The 18343-nt window shown below is 36.2% G+C and overlaps 1 long non-coding RNA gene across 3 annotated transcripts in view; it reads right to left on the reverse strand.

Moving 5' to 3' along the window:
- The window catches only part of LOC102122603 (uncharacterized), a 514820-nt gene that overhangs the window by 281919 nt on the left and 214558 nt on the right, over nucleotides 1–18343 (reverse strand). Inside the window, exon 4 of one of the 3 annotated variants that reach the window (XR_010582636.2) lies at nucleotides 16966–17104. This is a non-coding gene — a long non-coding RNA (uncharacterized lncRNA). Of the gene's footprint in view, nucleotides 1–15556; nucleotides 17105–18343 lie in introns of those variants that run through there. The other 2 variants (XR_006693641.2, XR_010582635.2) reach the window with 2 other exon arrangements.

Genomic DNA, 18343 nt, shown 5'->3' on the forward strand with positions numbered 1-18343 from the left:
TTTATTTTAAGTTCTGAGATACATGTGCAGGACATGCAGGTTTCTTACACAGGTAAACATGTGCCAGGGTGATTTGCTGCACTTTTCAACCCATCATCTAGGTATTAAGCCCTGCCTGCATTAGATATTCAATGCTCTTAAAGAAAAAAAATTCCAACCCAGAATTTTATATCTGGGAAACTGAGTTTCATAAGTGAAGGAGAAATAAGATCCTTTTCAGACAAACAAATGCTGAGGGAATTAGTCAGCACCAAGAGTGTCTTGCAAGAGCTCTGGAAAGAAGCAATAAATATGGAAAGGAAAAACTGTTACCAGTCACTACAAAAACACACTGAAGCACACAGACCAGTGATTCTATGAAGCAACCACATAAACAAGTCTGCAACATAACCTGCTAGCATCTTGACGAAAGGATCAAATTCACACATAACAATACTAACTTTAAACGTAAATGGACTGAATGCCCCAACTAAAAGACAAAGAACAGCAAGTTGGATAAGAACAAGGACTTAGGTATGCTGTTTTCAAGAGACCTATCTCATGTGCAAAGATACACATAGGTTCAAAATAAAGGGAGGGAGGAAAATTTACCAAGCAAATAGAAAACAGAAAAAATCAGGGGTCGCAATCCTAGGTTCTGACAAAACAGACTTTAAACCAACAAAGATCACAAAAGACAAAGAAGGGTATACATAATGGTAATGGGTTCAGTTCAACAAGAAAAGGTAACTATTCTAAATATATGTGCACCCAATTCAGGAGGACCCAGATTCATAAAGCAAGTTCTTAGAGACCTACAAAGAGACTTAGACTCCCACACACTAATAGTAGGAGATTTTAACACCCAACTGACAATATTACACAGATCATCAAGACAGAAATTAGCCAAAACAAAGGGGCCTCAGGTCCAACGCAAGTATAAAACCTGGCAGGGTACTCATGAAATCTTAAAGTCCCCAAATAATCTCCTTTGATTCCATGTCTTACATCTAGGCCATGTTGATGCAAAGAGTGGGCTCTCAAGGCCTTAGGCAGCTCCACCTTTGTAGCTCTGCAGGATACAGCCCTCATGGCTGCTTTCATGGGCTAACATTGAGTGCTTGTGGCTTTTCTAGATGCGTGGTGCAAGCTGTTGGTGGATCTACCATCCTGGAGACTGGAGGACAATGGCCCTCTTCTCACAGGTTCACTAGGCAGTGCCCCAGTTGTGATTCTGCACAGGAGCTCCAACCCCACATTTCCTCTCTGTATTGCCCTAGTAGAGATTCTCCATGAGGGCTCTACCCCTGCAGACTTCTGCCTGGGCATCCAAACATTTTCATACATCCTCTGAAATCTAGGTGGAAGCTCCCAAAGCTCAGCTCTTGTCTTCTGCATACCCGTAGGCCCAACACCACATGGAAGCTTATAAGGCTTTGGTCTTGTACCCTCTAAAGCAATACCCTGAGCTGTATATTGGCTCCTTTCAGCCACAGCTGGAGCTGGAGTGGCTGCGACACAGAGCACTAAGTCCTGAGGCTGCACAAAGCAGCCAATTTCTCCCATCTGAAACAGGAACATTTATCCAATGCCTGTACCTGCACTGTATCTTGGAAGTAACTAGGTTTTGATTTTATAGGCTTATAGGCAGAAGGGACTTCCCTTGTCTTAGATGAAACTTTGGACTTGAACTTTTGGTTAATGCTGGAATGAGCTAAGACTTTAGGGGACTGTTGAGAAGGGATAATTGTATTATGCAATGCGAGAAGAACATGAGATTTGGGCGGGCCGAGAGGCAGAATGATATGGCTTCACTCTGTATCCCTAACCAAATCTCATCTCGAATTGTAATCCCCACTTATCAAGGGAAGGACCTGGTGGGATCATGGGGGCAGTTTCCCCCATAGTGTTCTCATGATAATGAGTAAGTTCTCACAAGATCTAAGATTTAAAAGTGGCACTTCCTCCCTTCACTCTGTCTCTCCAGCCACCTTTTGAAGAAGATATTTCCTTCCCCTTTGCCTTTCATCAAGATTGTCAGTTTCCTGAGGACTCCCCAGCCAAGTAGAACTGTGAGTCAATTAAATTTCTTTTCTTTATAAATGACCCAGGCACAGGCAGTTTTTTATATATCAGTGTGAAAATTGACTAATACACTTTCCCACTCCATTTTCTAATTTTTATTGGTTATTTCTTAACATTAAACCAACTTCCTGAGCATGAACCCCCACAATTAAATTTATTTCACTTCAGCAGATGTTTTTAGTATTCCCACTAAATGCCAGGTACTGTCAAAGACCCTGAGAACACAAACCTGAAAAAGTATTCACATCTGCCTTCCAGGAAGTCACGATAAATTGAGAGAGAATGCCAAGAAAAGGAATAACTAAGATCCATTAAGAAAGTGACCTCTTACATCCATCATCTCAAGCATGGCATACTAATTCTCCCTTTTCAAATGCACAATTGCCAGTACTATGTTAACAATACAAAAATCAAAAGTTGTTCATTTGACCTTGATAACCACTCAAATTGTATTCCCTCTCCTTAAACTGCCCCTCCCTGGCACACCCACACCAGATTTCTCCACTGATGACTTTGTTTCATCTCCTAGGAGACCTCTTCAAGAAGAGCTAAAAACCACTGCTCAAAGAATTCAGAGGACACAAACAAATGGAAAAACATTCCATGCTCATGAATAGAAAAATCAATATCATGAAAATGGCCATACTGCCCAAAGTAATGTATAGATTCAATGCTATTTCTTTAAGCTACCAATGACGTTCCTCACAGAATTAAAAAGAAAAAAGAAAACTATTTTAAAGTTCACATGGAACCAAAAGAGCCTGAAGAGCGAAGACAATCCCAAGAAAAAAGAACAGAGGTGGAGGCATAATGCTATGTGGCATTAAAATGTATACTACAAGGCTACAATAACCAAAAAAGTGTGGTACTGGTACAAGAATAGACACATGGACCAATGGAACAGAATAGGGAACTCAGAAATAAGACTGCACACCTATAACCCTCTGATCTTCAACAAACCTGACAAAAACAAGCAATGGGGAAAGAATTCCCTATTTAATAAATGGTGCTGGGTGAACTGGCCAGCCATATGCAGAAAATTGAAACTGGACCCCTTCCTTGCACCATATACAAAAATTAAACTCAAGATGGATTAAATACCTAAATGCAAAACCCACAACTATTAAAACCCTAGAAGAAAAATCTAGGCAATACTATTCAGGACATAGGCACAGGCAAAGATTTCATGAAAGGCCAAAAACAATTGCAACAGAAGCAAAAACTGACAAATGGCATCTAATTAAACTGAAAAGCTTCTGCCCAGCAAAAGAAACTGTTATCAGAGTGAACAGACAACCTAAAGAATGGGAGAAATTTTTGCAATCTATTCATTTGACAAAGGTCTAATATCTAGAGTCTACAAAAAACTGAAACAAATTTACAAGAAAAAAAACAAACAACCCATTAAAAAGTGAGAAAAGGACCTGAACACAACACTTCTCAAAAGAACTCATACATATGGACAACAGATTTTTTTTTAAAAAAAAGCTCAAAACCACTGATCATTAGAGAAATGCAAATCAAAATCACAATGAGAAACCATCTCACACCATTCAGAATGGTGATTATTAAAAAGTGCAGAAACAACAGATGCTGGCGAGGTTGCAGAGCAAAAGGAATGCTTTTACACTGCTGGTGGGAGCATAAATTAGTTCAACCATGGTGGAAGACCATGTGGCGATTCCTCAAAGACCTAGAGGCAGAAATACCATTTGACCCAGCAATCCCATCACTGGGTATAATCCCAAAGGAATATAAATCATTCTACTATAAAAATACATGCATGCATACGTTCATTGCAGCACTATTCACAATAGCAAAGACATGGAATCAGCCTAAATGCCCATCAGTGAGAGACTGGATAAAGAAAATGTGATACTTATGTACCACGGAATACTATACAGCCATAAAAAGGAATGAGATCATGCCATTTGCAGGGACATGGATGGAGTTGGAAGGCATTATCCTCAGCAAACCAAAACAGGAACAGAAAACCAAACACATCCTCACTTAGAAGTGGAAGCTGAATGATGGGAACACATGGTGAGTAACAACACACTGGGGCCTGTCAAAGGGGTGAGTGGGAGGAGGGAGAGTATCAGGAAGAATAGCTAATGAATGCTGGCTTAATACCTAGGTGATGGTATGATCTGTGTAGCAAACCACCATGGCACACATTTACCTATGTAACAAACCTGTACATCCTGCACATGCACCCCTGAACTTAAAATAAAAGTTGGAAAAAAAAAAAGACAAAGAGATAGAAAAGTATCTGCTATTATTATTCCCTAAAACAACAAAAATCTACTTTCTAACATGTATTATTTCAACACTATTTCAAATGAAATAACTCCCAGATATAAAAATAAAGTTAGAAATTGAAAATCCACACTGGAAGTTTTAATCATCTAAATCAAGGGATCCAGAGTTACTGGCAAATCATCCCATGACAGCCTATGAAATATACTAATCACAGGCCACTGACTCAGTGGACATTCAATAAATAACAACTGATGAAGTTGAAAATATGTTGCTGCAAGTTGACTTTCAGTCTTAAATAACCACTTGCAAAACTCCACTTGAAAAATGTCCTGAATATAAAGAATATTTATGAGTGACAGCTCTCTTCATCCCTTTCATAGAAGTGATTTAGTTCTGGCAGATAATACTGGATCTCCAATATTGAGGTATTCATGTTTAACGTCCAATATACGAATAAACACCATATATAGGCATTACTACTGTTAATCAGAAAAGTAAGTAAAATGTTAACTAATAAAATAGATTTTATCTGTATTCAACAAAATTTTAATAAGAAAAGTAAAAGTCAAGAAACATGATCTGGTGAAATAATTTCAACAAAAGGCAGAAAATGGAAACACTAAAATTACAGACATAAATATGTAAGATGCCTTGGGACAGTGGCAATGAAGAAGAGTAGCACTCCTGGCGTATACACCATAGTATCTGAATTAAGGACTACAGCTCATAAAAGGGGACATTTGGTTACAGTATAAAAAGAAAAACCTAATTAGGCTTTGTGAAATATTTGGACAGTTTCTAAAATCAAGTTATGGCTTTTTTTTTTATTAAAAAGGCTTTAAGGATGCCTTTAAAAATGATGATGACAGTGAAATGTTTAGGCCAGTTTGCTGTAAACCTGAGTAAACTCCAAATGCCCGAGTCTTCTACTACACTGCAGCAGCTCATCGTTAGGTTTCTCAAAAGTCCAGGAAAGGCTACGCTTTCTCATGCTCACTAGCAAACTAATATATTTGTTTACATACGCAAATATGATTTCAAAAAATAGGTCTTTTTTCTGAAATCTCTTATGGTGTTAAGTGATTTTACTAGATGTGATTATGCCTAGTCCACAACTCAATTCTACAATTATTACAATGACTATATTAGAAAATATACCTGCTACTATACTGGGGAAAAAGAAAACAGACATTAAATGCTTATGAAATGATAATATTTTAGTTTTTCTTTTATTCTGCAATGATCTCTACATTAAATGATATTCCTTTTTCCTTTCAATTTGAATTTTTTGTTTTTTTTCAGATGAGGGTCTCACTATGTTGCCCAGGATAGTCTCCAACTTCTAGCCTCAAGCAATCCTCCTGCCTCAGACTCCCATCCCAAAGTGCTAGGATTAGAGGTATGAGCCAATGTGCCAGGGATAATTTGAATTTTTAATAGTGAAGTTTTACATTTTTGTCTCATGTTTTTTAGCCATTTGGATACTCTGATCTGTAAGTTGTCCTTAAAGAGTCCTTGGAAACACAGCACTCACTTTGAAAAGGGCACCTTTTACAAGATGTGGTCCCCCTTGGCTTTTCCCTATGGTAGTTGCTGGCACTCAGCAGTAGGTGGGTTTCAGCTGGGAGGTGCAACCAGCTACTACACTCACAGAAAGTGACGCATGACTAGAGCGAGCCCTATGCTGAGGGACACTAAAATGATCTAGTCAGTTTATCTTTGTTAAAAATCACAGAGTTTCAGCCTGTGGTTCTGTGAGAAGTAGAGTAGACCATCAGTAAATGGTATTCTTGATGATCTTTGTATGTTAGATAATAATAAATTTTCAGAATAATAGGTTTTTCTATTCAGGTTGATGAAATCCAACAACTAGACAATATCTCTAATTTCCTTCTTGACATTCCTATATAGATTGTGAAAGGAACTGGGCTTTTTCTCATTAACACTGACTGTACAAAGCAAGCAGGGGCTTCTACTTCAGGTATAAAGAAAAACCACATATAAGAAGCATCTAGCACAACAGTACCAAAGTGCTTAGGTCATAAGATTTATGTGTCTGTAGAATTTATATCCAGCCATTATTAGCCATTATTCATAAGAGGCTTGAAATGTACATAAAAATAAAAGAGAGGCTGGGCGCGGTAGCTCAAGCCTGTAATCCCAGCACTTTGGGAGGCCGAGAAGGGCGGATCACGAGGTCAGGAGATCCAGACCATCCTGGCTAACACGGTGAAACCCCGTCTCTACTAAAAAATACAAAAAAAAAAGAAAAAAAAAAAAAAAACTAGCTGGGCGAGGTGGCAGGCGCCTGTAGTCCCAGCTACTAGGGAGGCTGAGGCAGGAGAATGGTGTAAACCCGGGAGGCGGAGCTTGCAGTGAGCTGAGATCCGGCCACTGCACTCCAGCCTGGGTGACAGAGCAAGACTCCATCTCAAAAAAAATAATAATAAATAAAAAATAAAAATAAAAGAGAAAAAATTGAAATCCTTAAGAAACAAACCTATAGCAATAGTCAGCATAGAGAATGGAAGGATAGACACTGGTTTGAAAACTGTTAATTCTTGCTAGTTATGCAGCAGCATTCCCTAGGGTTAAAAAGACTAAAACACAAGAATCATAAGCAGAAGAACCCCAGAAAGTCCCATGATCATTGCTAACCTTTGGGTTAGGGGTATCAATTTTAACAACTTTTGTCATTAAAAACTTATATGGTTTTTGTGTTATATCATCATATTAGGAAAAATAATTCAGTATTAGTATGACAACTGGTTATATTGTCAACAATATTATCTTATTGGAAAATGAAAGATCATCCAATTGAGTATCTTTCTAGCCAACTGATGACTAAAATCTCAGAAAAATGTCATATTTGTAAATCACACACTATGTTCTATGTTAAGATATTCACACACACACACACACACACACACACACACACACACACACACACACGTGTCACAGAAATCTGAGACTATCCTATGCTATTTTGAATGCTCCTTCTTGCTCCTCCAATGCTATGCTCTTCTGTTTGTAACAGAGCATAGAACTGAAATATTCTCCTCCCCACTCTTTGTCCACTTAGTAGAATCATGATCTTTCTTTAAGATTCAGCTGAAGTGATTTATCCTCTAAGAAGCACAACATAAGCCCTTTATCATGATGCGTAGGATGGTGGCCACCCTCAACCCAATTTCCATAGTCTTCTCTACTGCTGTGGCATTTCCCATAGAGTACTGAAATTTGTTATAGGAGACTCTGTATAGAATAGTTGCAAAAATGGTTAAAAGCACAGAGGAATAGATGAGTGAAAAATCCAGATATATGACTTATGAAAATATTAGCTGTATAGCTTGAATCAAATCATTTAACATCTTTGAGCCTTAATTTCTTCATCTTTAAAGTAGAGACAAATATGACTGTCTTACAGATTACAATAAAGGTTATGTGAGTTCATACATATAAAACATTGCACAGCATCGCTCCTACGGAAACAAGGAATTATAGTAACTGTTAGGAGGAGGAGGATGAAGAAGAGCATAGTAATGTTCCATTATCTTCTAAAATAGAAGATAAATTTCTATTTTATCTAGCAATTGATAGGTAATCATTAACATATCTAAAGCAAGGAAATGACATGATAAATGTTACCATTTTAGACATATAAGCAACAACCTGGAAAACAGATTGCAAATATTTTTATTCTATGGCTATAAATGAAAATATTTATTAACTTCAGCTATGTGTTCTCATTTCTATTACTGCAGATTCGAGGAAAAAAATTGGCATTTTAAATAATTATTTTAAATAACATTTTTCTTTGTTTTGTTCTGTTTATTAAATATTATTCAATCTAAGATTGGCATATATTTCCCTTGGATATTTTATACTCTCTGCCATATATATTTTTCTATTATGTATATGTGAAACAATGAAGAGTATGTCTATGAGGTTGAAAGTTCATTGAAGTCCTTTAATCACATTTTTAAAACTAAGTAATTACAGAAAAATAATGTAGAATTGTAAGAATTTTCTAGTTGATATTCACAGGGGAAGAAATCTTGACAAGAATAGAAAGGTCCTTGGTAGGTCAGTTGAGCATTAAACATTTTATTCACATTTCGGCATTAGGAAATAAAAGTTATTAACTTTCTTGCTTTTAGATGCACTTAATACTCTGTAGAAATATTCTTGAGCCTCAGAGGCTATTTACCTTTCTTTGCAATGTACACATGTGTCAATCTTTAAAGAGCTGGAAAATTTGAATAACAAATCCTCTAAAGTAAATGGCATAGCATGCTTAAGTGTATCAGTTTGCTAACATGTATTTAGTCTTTCTCATTACCATTATTCCTGCAATAAAAGGAAAGTGTCAACAGGGAGTTGAGATTTAAGTAATTTTTAAAAACAGAAAGGCTAGTGATTCTTATAGAGAAAATACCATTTTTATTTAATATATTAAACACAAAATATTGTATTACTATTCTTTGAAGCTGAATAATATCACTTTGCCCAATTAACAATATTTTAATCAATCAGGACATCAAACAAATTTTTATCTATAAGCAGGTCTTGCGTTAAACAGGTAGCTAAGATCAAGAAAATAAGTCCTTACCTAGCTATAATGTGACCATAATAATAATAAAGGTAATTATTTTATTTATTAGAGGATTTGAGGTGGCTTCACAAATAGTACAGAAATCATAGAGATATTTTGCTCGCTGGAAGTGAATTCGAAAAGGAAGCTGGAATGAGGATTCAGGACTGGAATTCTATGTATTTAACTATCTAAGCGTTGTGTCAGTTAGAAGGAGTGCTTGTCATCTATGAAAGCAGAAGGAGTCACCAAGGCAAATGTTGTTAGTTCCTGTGTGCTCATTGTCTAGGGGAGCAAGAGCTTGAAGTGTCCTAGAGCCACTGACAGAGATAAACGTAGGTGACTATAGCCAAAGAAATTCAAATATTCTGATCTCCCAAATTAACAATAATATAAAAATTAGTGAATTGGATTCATCAAAATTAATAACTTTTGCTCTTCAAAAGTTAACATTAATAAAAGAACAGGTCATAGACAAGGAGGAAATATGTGCAAAACATATATCTAATAAATAATTTTTATTCAGAATATATGAAGAACTTGTAGCTCAATAAGAAGATGAAGAACCCAATTTAGAAAAGATTAAAGGTAAATAGACATTTTACCAAAGAAGATATATATTCACACAAAAAGATGTACATCAATCGTCATTAGAAACACAGAAAATAAAATTACAATGAGATACCACCACACACACTAGATTGGCTAAAATCAGAAAGACTGGTAACACCCAGTATTGGCAAAGATAAGGATAAACTGCAACCTATTTGTATTGCTGATGAGGACATAAAATAGTATAACCATTTTGGAAACAGTTTAGCAGCCTTGTAATAAGTTAAACATACACTTACCGTATGGGCTACAAAGTATGAAAATAAATATTTACACAAAGGCTTACATGCAAATATTTATAGCATCTGTATTCATAATAGCCAAAGAATAGAAGCAACAAAAATGTACTTCAAATTGCTCAATGGATAAACAAATGGTAGCATATCCATACACTGGAATAATACTCAGAAATAAAAAGGAGAGAACTCCTGACTTATGCAACAGTATGGGTGAATCTCAAAAGCTAAATAAAAGAAATCAGACACAAAATATTATATATTATAAAATTTCATTTTTTCAAAACTTATAAAAAAAGGTAAAAACTATAGAGACATAAAGCAAGTGAGTTGTTAACAAGCAAAGGGATGAGAATGAGGATTAGAAAATGGCAGGAAGAAATTTTCTGGGAGTGACAGAAATGTTCTGAAACTGGATTGTAGTGATGGTTGCATATCTTCATAAACAGTAAAACTCACCAAACTATACACTTAAAATGAAGGAATTATAGAGCTGTAAATTATCCCTGAATAAAGCTGTTAAAACATTAATAAAAGATGAAAGCCAAGGAAATCTCTATTTTAGTCTTATAAAAGGAATAAATATTATGTAGAAATTCAGAGGGCATAAAATAATTTTAGAGAATGAGGAAGGTTAAGTGACAATGTGCAAAACATCAAACTACAAAATGAATCAACAGCTGGCTATTTTCTAATTCCATCCTCTAACTGGTTCATTCTTTTTTTTTTTTTTTTTTTTTTTTTTTTTTTTGAGACGGAGTCTCGCGCTGTTGCCCAGGCTGGAGTGCAGTGGCCGGATGTCAGCTCACTGCAAGCTCCGCCTCCTGGGTTTACGCCATTCTCCTGTCTCAGCCTCCCGAGTAGCTGGGACTACAGGCGTCCGCCACCTCGCCCGGCTGGTTTTTTGTATTTTTTAGTAGAGACGGGGTTTCACTGTGTTAGCCAAGATGGTCTCGATCTCCTGACCTCATGATCCGCCCGTCTCGGGCTCCCAAAGTGCTGGGATTACAGGCTTGAGCCACCGCGCCCGGCCGGTTCATTCTTTTTAAACTATAAGAGACCTTGCTGAACTAGTCGAGATAATGCAGTATTTTTTATTAACTCATCCTGAATTGAAAACTACTTAAATAGATTCTAATAGTACCTGGAAGGCAATTTTTAGATGACATGGCAAAAGCTGAACAGAAACAGTCACCGAAAAAAATACATGTTAATAATCAACTATTACAGCTCTGACTCATGCATTTCATCACATCAATCACAGTATAAAGTATAAAATTTAAAGCCCATTTTAACAAAACATGGCTGAAGTCAACTGTGATCATTCAACATGGTGTAGATAGTACAGTACAGGTGCTGCTTCTGATAAATATAGTTTGCTTAAAAATCTGTGAATTTGAACAAAATTTCCATAACTGGATTTTGAGATCTCTCATTCATATTCCCATATCCCTATCAAAAGATCTAATATAAAATTCATTTCAATATATAATCCCTATCAAAAGATCTAATATATAATTCATTTCTCTATAATTAATGTTTTAATTTTCTTTCTTCTTTATTAATTAACTTTTTGAGAACATGTCTTATGTATATTTATATTACTTGTATATATTATCGTAAAAATATTTATTAAAATCATTAGATTCTTAAATAAATAAATAAATAATAGGAAAAAGAAAAAAATGCTAGTGCAAATTCTTGGCAGTCCCATATCGTTTGCCTGCTCATACCACATACCTACTGATGGTAAAACTTGAATGAGCTAGGCGATTGCTGCATCTATTTATCAACCAACCCAGACTTTCGTAGGATTCTGTTGAATGAAAATACAGTGTATGTGAATCAGAAACTCATGGAAACCAGCTCGTTAGGAGACAAGTCTCCAGAAGTGTCTCAGGTTTCTACAGGTCTTGCAGAAAGGCACTGCTGCACGTAAGCAATAGACTATCTTCTCAAGTATGTCTGGATAGTGAATAGCCTGGGAAAGTGAGTAGAAATCGTTTAGTTTCTCTCTCTCTCTCTCTGAAGTTGGGATTTCTTACTGCCCATAAGAAAAGATTCAGGTTGCAGCTTCAGGGTCTCCATCTTGTAACATATCCCACTGCAGCTGCAGGTAATACCTGGCCTTTGTTGTGTCACTCTGTAGGGTCAGGGGTTGAAGAATTAGGGCAATGCTGATATTCAGACTGCCAGATTGCTGCGAGTAATAAAGTCTTTTGTCTCTGACACAGTAGTCTCCTATATTCTGTCAGCATCCGTAAAACTTTAGCAGTTTAATTTATTAGGTTGCAAGTAGGGTAAAATCACAGACCCTTCAGAGTTCTTGACACAATTTCACTTTAAACTTTCCTTACTTGGTTGTCAACTCTGTATCACAAGCAGAAAAGCCTAAATTTATTTTGGAAATAGAACTGTGCAATACTATTTAATCTGGTCAATTTAGCCAAAATGAGACCTAGTAAATTCATGCTCAATAATTTTTATTTTACATACTACTTTGATATTACTTTGCAAAATAAACGTTTTACCTAGAAAATGTTAGTTAATAAAGATGTATATAGTTAATACAAAACATTAAAGATTAAAATGCACAAGGAATATAGTAAAATTATCCATTGATTTCAAATTGTTCAATCTTTTTTTTAGACTACTAGATTAATTTCTTAATTGTGTAATTTAAACATCAAACCCATATATTTTTCTAAAGATTAAGGATATGCATTCTACCCTAAAATCTAAGCAAACCTTAATGTTCATTAAATTAAAATTTATCCTCACTGTAGTACAAATTTAAAAGCATGCCATAAAATAATATAATAAAATTACTACAATGTGTCTTTTTCTAGTTTAAATAAATATTATTTTGATAAACTAAAAGTCTTACAGGGTAGTCTTAAGAAGAGGCGTCAATGCAGGTACAGCCTTCTCATTTAAAGATTGCTGGTTGAGAAACTTCACTGTGACAAGTACTTAGCAAAACAGTCATTATTAAATCTGGTTTCTGGGTTCAATCAATAGCCATTGATAAAATGCCTTCAAAAGAACATGTATCATTTTGTGCAATTTTGAAAGTGCTACTTTTGATAATGTAACAGTGTCCTTAACCTTTTTGGAGGAAAAACTGAGTGCATTATTGTCCTTATAATGACAGCAATAGCAATTATTAAACTGTATTTCTAGAAGAGCAAACTTATTTGTTTTCATTGACACCTTAGTATCGGCACAATCACTTTGCTTTGAAGGAAATGAAAAATGACTTTAGAATGTCAGAGCCTATATATAGTTCATCTCTGATAAGGGCTTTTTCTTTTAGGACTTAATACTAAGGACACTGGTTTGGAGCATTCTTAAGAACTCTCTTGGGAAATTACATAAACATGACACACACACACACATACACACACACATGCGCACACACACAGAGAGAGAGAAAGAGAGAGAGAGAGAAACGTGCTCTTTTAAAGAGCTCAATGTAAACTGGTTAACTATACTAATAATTAAAGATACAAATTACATGGGCAAATACAGCCACAGCTGAAATATATTAAGCTTCGTATTAAAAATTATTATGTGGAATCAATACATTTCTAAGTTCTTCAATAAACACATAGATGCTATGGAATGAAACAAAAGAGTAAATATAATTCTGAAATTCTATATAATAATATTACATTCTCTTTTTATGCTATCTATATGTTTGATATAAAACTTTATAGTCCATATTATGTATGTTATTGTTTTTGTTTCTTATCTATAAATCTATATGCTAATGCAGTGATGCAAAAAGAAAATATAACATTTGCTACTTTAAAATTTTGTATGAGTTTTGTCCTGAAAATTGTGTTTTGATAAGAAAACATATCCAAAAAAAAATTCAACTTAGCCAATTCATCAGCCATTTCATGTATAAATAAATAAATCTCTGCATGCATATACATAATTGGGAGGTTTAATATAAAAATCACTTGGGAGAAGGAGGCTAGAGGAATGTGAGCCGAAGTTTTATGACAGAAAAATTCAAGATAAATTATGCTGAAGACCCATACATAATGTTTTTGTTTTACCTTCTCATGTTATTTTTGATGCTGATTACATTTGGTCTAAATGTACAGATTCTTAATCAAGGTCTTACTATTTTAGGTAGTTTACTAGATTTTTTTTTTACCCCATTTGCCCAGATTTATGAAAAAGAAAAATGCAGCTGAGTTTAATACTAAGGTGATATAAAAGCAATTGGCATATCAACTATAAAAAACAAAGTTTTCCTCAGCATTTAATTGTATAATTAGCTACACTGAATTTACTCAAAGAATATAAATTCCTGTCTTTGACTTCCAACTTTTCAACCAGTCCTAGCTAGGCGAGAAAGAGTGAAGAGGTTCACTAAATATAAGCATGGCATTATTTTTTAGAAAGGCAATCTAGTGCAATGATTACATATTTGGTATGAGGCTTTGGCATCAAACAGATGTAAGTGAATCTAAATCCCAGCTCTGCCACTCATCGTCTGTGTCAACAGGAAGTTACTCAACTTCTGTAAGATTCAGGGGAAAAAATAAACTATTTAAAATCAATACTGCCTGTAGGCCCTTCCGCCATTAGGAAGTTGTCAGACTGGGAGTGGGAGGCATCATTCATATTAAGGGGGAAATAAATTTCTAAACTTTCAACTTACCTTGGCTGAGAGAGAATGGGATAAGAGAAGGCTGACCTTTCATAATCTTTGCCAGTTCTTCTCTGATACATCTAAGGTGACACTCAGAGTAGATGACTGTGTCTTCAACAAGAACGTAAACACATTTTTTGGATATGCGAATGGTAGTCCAGATCCTAACTAGGAGTAGAAATGTGAATTGTGTTGCCTGATCTCAGGACTTTAGATTTCATAAGAAAGCCCCAATGAAGCAGTTTGTATACTTTTATATAAACTCCCAAAGAGAGAGAAACATGAGATTTAAAGTGAGTTAAAGGACGAAGCAGCAAGTTGGGAAGAGCAAATTTTACAGTATCTAGAAAATAAGATGCTCCAAGAGGAATTTGGGACCATCAGGCACCATGTAGAGACAGAGATGTCTCATAGTTAATTTTTAAATGGATATCCTAATTTTCTGCTACATAAACATCCTCTAAAACTAAGGTAAATCCATTTTGTATAAGTACTGTGTAAACTTCCACCTGTTGCTCCTGCCTCCAACTGTCCTTGGAGGACAGTTCTGAGTGAGCCTAGACAGATTGACCAGTGCTCCTCTGCAAGATTGCACCCCCTTCCTGGGCATTCTGCCCCAGGGCCTTCTCAAACGCTACAACAGTTTGTTCATCCCAATATAATCCAGACCAGAATGCAGGACAGTGTGCACAGCCACTTCAACCTTCAGCCAATGTGGGCAGAAGATGGCAAATATATGCTCAGACTCCTATCTTGAGAAAGGACCACTCTGGTAGACATTCTGCATGCTTCCTGGTAAGCTCTCGGAGGGTGGAGCCCTCGCTGCTCACAACAGAGGCATCAATAGCATGGGGGCCTGTCATCCTTTCTGACTCACTCCTCTCGCTACCTCCAACCCCTCTACCAAGGCTTTGTCTGTCCATGCATTTGCTTGCAACAAACCAAGATGCTTTATGAAAACGGATTTATGTGACAAACAAGGGGAAAGACGCTATCCCTCCCTGAGCCAGTACAGAGCTGAAAGGGCCAGCAGGCTGTGGAAGAGAGAAGGCTGAGCAGAAACACAGACTCCACGCTGGGACCCTGAGGAGCACGATAATTCCTGTGTGAAGTAGGATAAGAAGCTTCTATCAATCTTTTTTTCTTGAATCAATTTTATTTATATCTCAAATGATAGTACAATCTTAGTTAACAGATACTTAAATAGTAGGTACATGATACATGGAAAAATAATTTAATAAAGCTGATTAGTAGAATTTAATATTCTGAACCAGTTTATTATGGTCAAGATCTTCAGTTTCAGTTTAGCTTTGATGAATCTCGGGTTCCATGGATATTGGACATAACTTTTAGTGAAGTATCCACCAATTGACAAGTGGCACATTTTGAACCTTAGAGACATTGTATGAGTTGGTAACAAACTATTTTTGAAAATTTATTTCCTAAAACTCACATTCACATACTATACTTCAGTCAAATATTACCTATATACACCTTGCATTTTACCATTCTCTCTATTGAAATAGCCTTCATTCTCACCTCTCATTTCCCCAATGCCTATACATCATGTACTGTCTGGAGGAGTACATGGCCCATGAAATCTTCCTGAACCATACCAGATTGTAACTAAAAGTTTCATGGTAGTCACTCTCTGTTATCTCTTGATATATTTGTTAATATTTTTCACTTTCTCCCATGTCACAGGATGCTACTTATGCTTCATTTATCTTTTATTTACATATGTTGGGGTTTTGGTATACAGTCCAAGATTGGATCTGATCACTTCTTGGTCCCGTTCAAAATGCTGGACATATTTTTAATACAAAAGATGTTGCTATCAGCTTTCTCATTAACCCCCAAAATTCTGTGTGTCCCATCCTACAATCCATTCTTTCAAACATTACCAATGATAACACATCTTATTCTGAAACTGAATTCTGACACTTGTTCCTAAAACAAATACCTACCTGTCATCAACATTTCACTTTCACCCAGGTTTTTCTATCTCTTCTTATTCACAGGATTATGATGTGTACCAGTTTGTCCAGAGCATCTCCAGTTTAAGCCTGTTGTACTGATTATTTACAGTGCCTGCTGCTACTCTCAGAAGTTTCCAGGTTTGGAGGATAAATTATATAGTCACCTTATCTATACAGCTTGCAATGAATTTCTGCTTTCCCTTCTCATCTGTGCTTAACCTATTTTCACACTGGATTGCATATTTTACCTCCACTATTTCAGAATATACCATAATTTTTGCAAGTGAGGGAAATTGTCACATAAAATGATGTAACGTAGTCAGTTTGCTCTGGGCATAGAGAAAGACTTTTCTGTGACCAACATTATAAATATCTGAGCAGTATTAACTTTGAAAAGCAGACACAAACCAGAATGGGTGGGGAGAGAGATTGCATTTGGCACAGCTTCAAAAACATCATTTCAGAAAGAAAAATCCAATTCAATTTTCAGAATGACTGGTTAAACCGATCCATGACAGGTCTATATAATCAATATCTACTGCTACTTACCTTGGCAGCATTCCTGGAGAGATCATTTTTCTAAATTGTCCTCTTCTCAGCCACTTTCCATTGTGTTTTATGCAAATTATTTTGGCTTGTCTACTGTATTTCTTTCTTTCTTTCTTTCTTTTTTTTTTTTTTGCTTCCACTGCAATAAAGAACATAAGCAACATATTGCATTGCATATGAAATAATAGGTATTTTTTAATCCCTATATGCATTTTATTTCTTTGTGCAGTCAATTTTAATATTACTCTAAACTATCAGAGATGGGTCAAAATATTTTCCCATCTTCATAGCGTCTTGTAGATAATTCTAACCCAATGCTAAAAACCAAGTATTTCTATCTCTGTTATCAACCCCACTTTTACAAATTGTCATGCACCCTCCTGCCTTATGATGTTTCCCTTGGAGAAATCAGTGTTTTCTCAGCCAGCAAAGTCTTTGGCAGCAGATATAGCCACTGGATAGAAAACTGTTGATCCTCTCCAAAATACACATCTGACGAGGGCCCTCTGTCAAAGGATAAGCACCCAGTTAATTTGGGACTTAAGAGAAGTGGATCAGGAACCACTTTCACTTCTCCACTTAAATATACCCTCATATCTCTCAATAGCTTTCCATTGCTATGAGAGCAAAATCTAAACCTAGAACTGTGACTGATAAGTCCCTGCCTGGCCTGGCTGCAGCCCACCTCTCCAGCCCCGTCTCACGGATTCTCCCCAACATCTGCCATGTTCCAGCTACACAGGCCTCAAGTAAAGCATGACACTGGATAAGTTCTCTAATTTATGAGACTCTGATCTGACCATTCCATCATGTATGTTAGCTCAGTTGTGTATTAGAATCCCATGGGGAGTTAAAACAATACTAATGCCCAAGAATTACTCTAATATGGGGGAGAGGGGAAAAAGGGATGGTGAAGTTTGTTTTTCTCTTATTTTAATCTTGGGCTGTGAAAGTGAAAATATAACCAAAAGCTTATATTTTCCGTGATCCCCAGTTGTACTGGGTTGAACAGTGGTCCCCCAAAAGATATTCCTAATTGCTGCACACTGCTGACTTTGTCATCTAGTGATGACATAACAAAATGCCATCCATTGGATGGCTTAAACCAAAGACATTTATTTTTTTCACAGTCTGGGAGGCTGGAAATTCCAAAAGCAGATGCCAGCAGATTCAGTTCCTGGAAAGGACACTCTTTCTGGCTTGCAGACAGCTGCCTCCTAGACATGTCCTTACATGGCAGAGAGAGAGAGAGAAAGGGAGAGCAAGCTCTGGTATCTCTTTTTATAGGGGCACTAATCCTATAATGAAGGGCCCACCCCATAATCTCATCTAAACCTAAGTACTTCCTAAAGACCCCAGATCCAAACACCATCACATT

Source organism: Macaca fascicularis, chromosome 17 (assembly GCF_037993035.2).
Source record: "Macaca fascicularis isolate 582-1 chromosome 17, T2T-MFA8v1.1".
Taxonomy (NCBI): domain Eukaryota; kingdom Metazoa; phylum Chordata; class Mammalia; order Primates; family Cercopithecidae; genus Macaca; species Macaca fascicularis.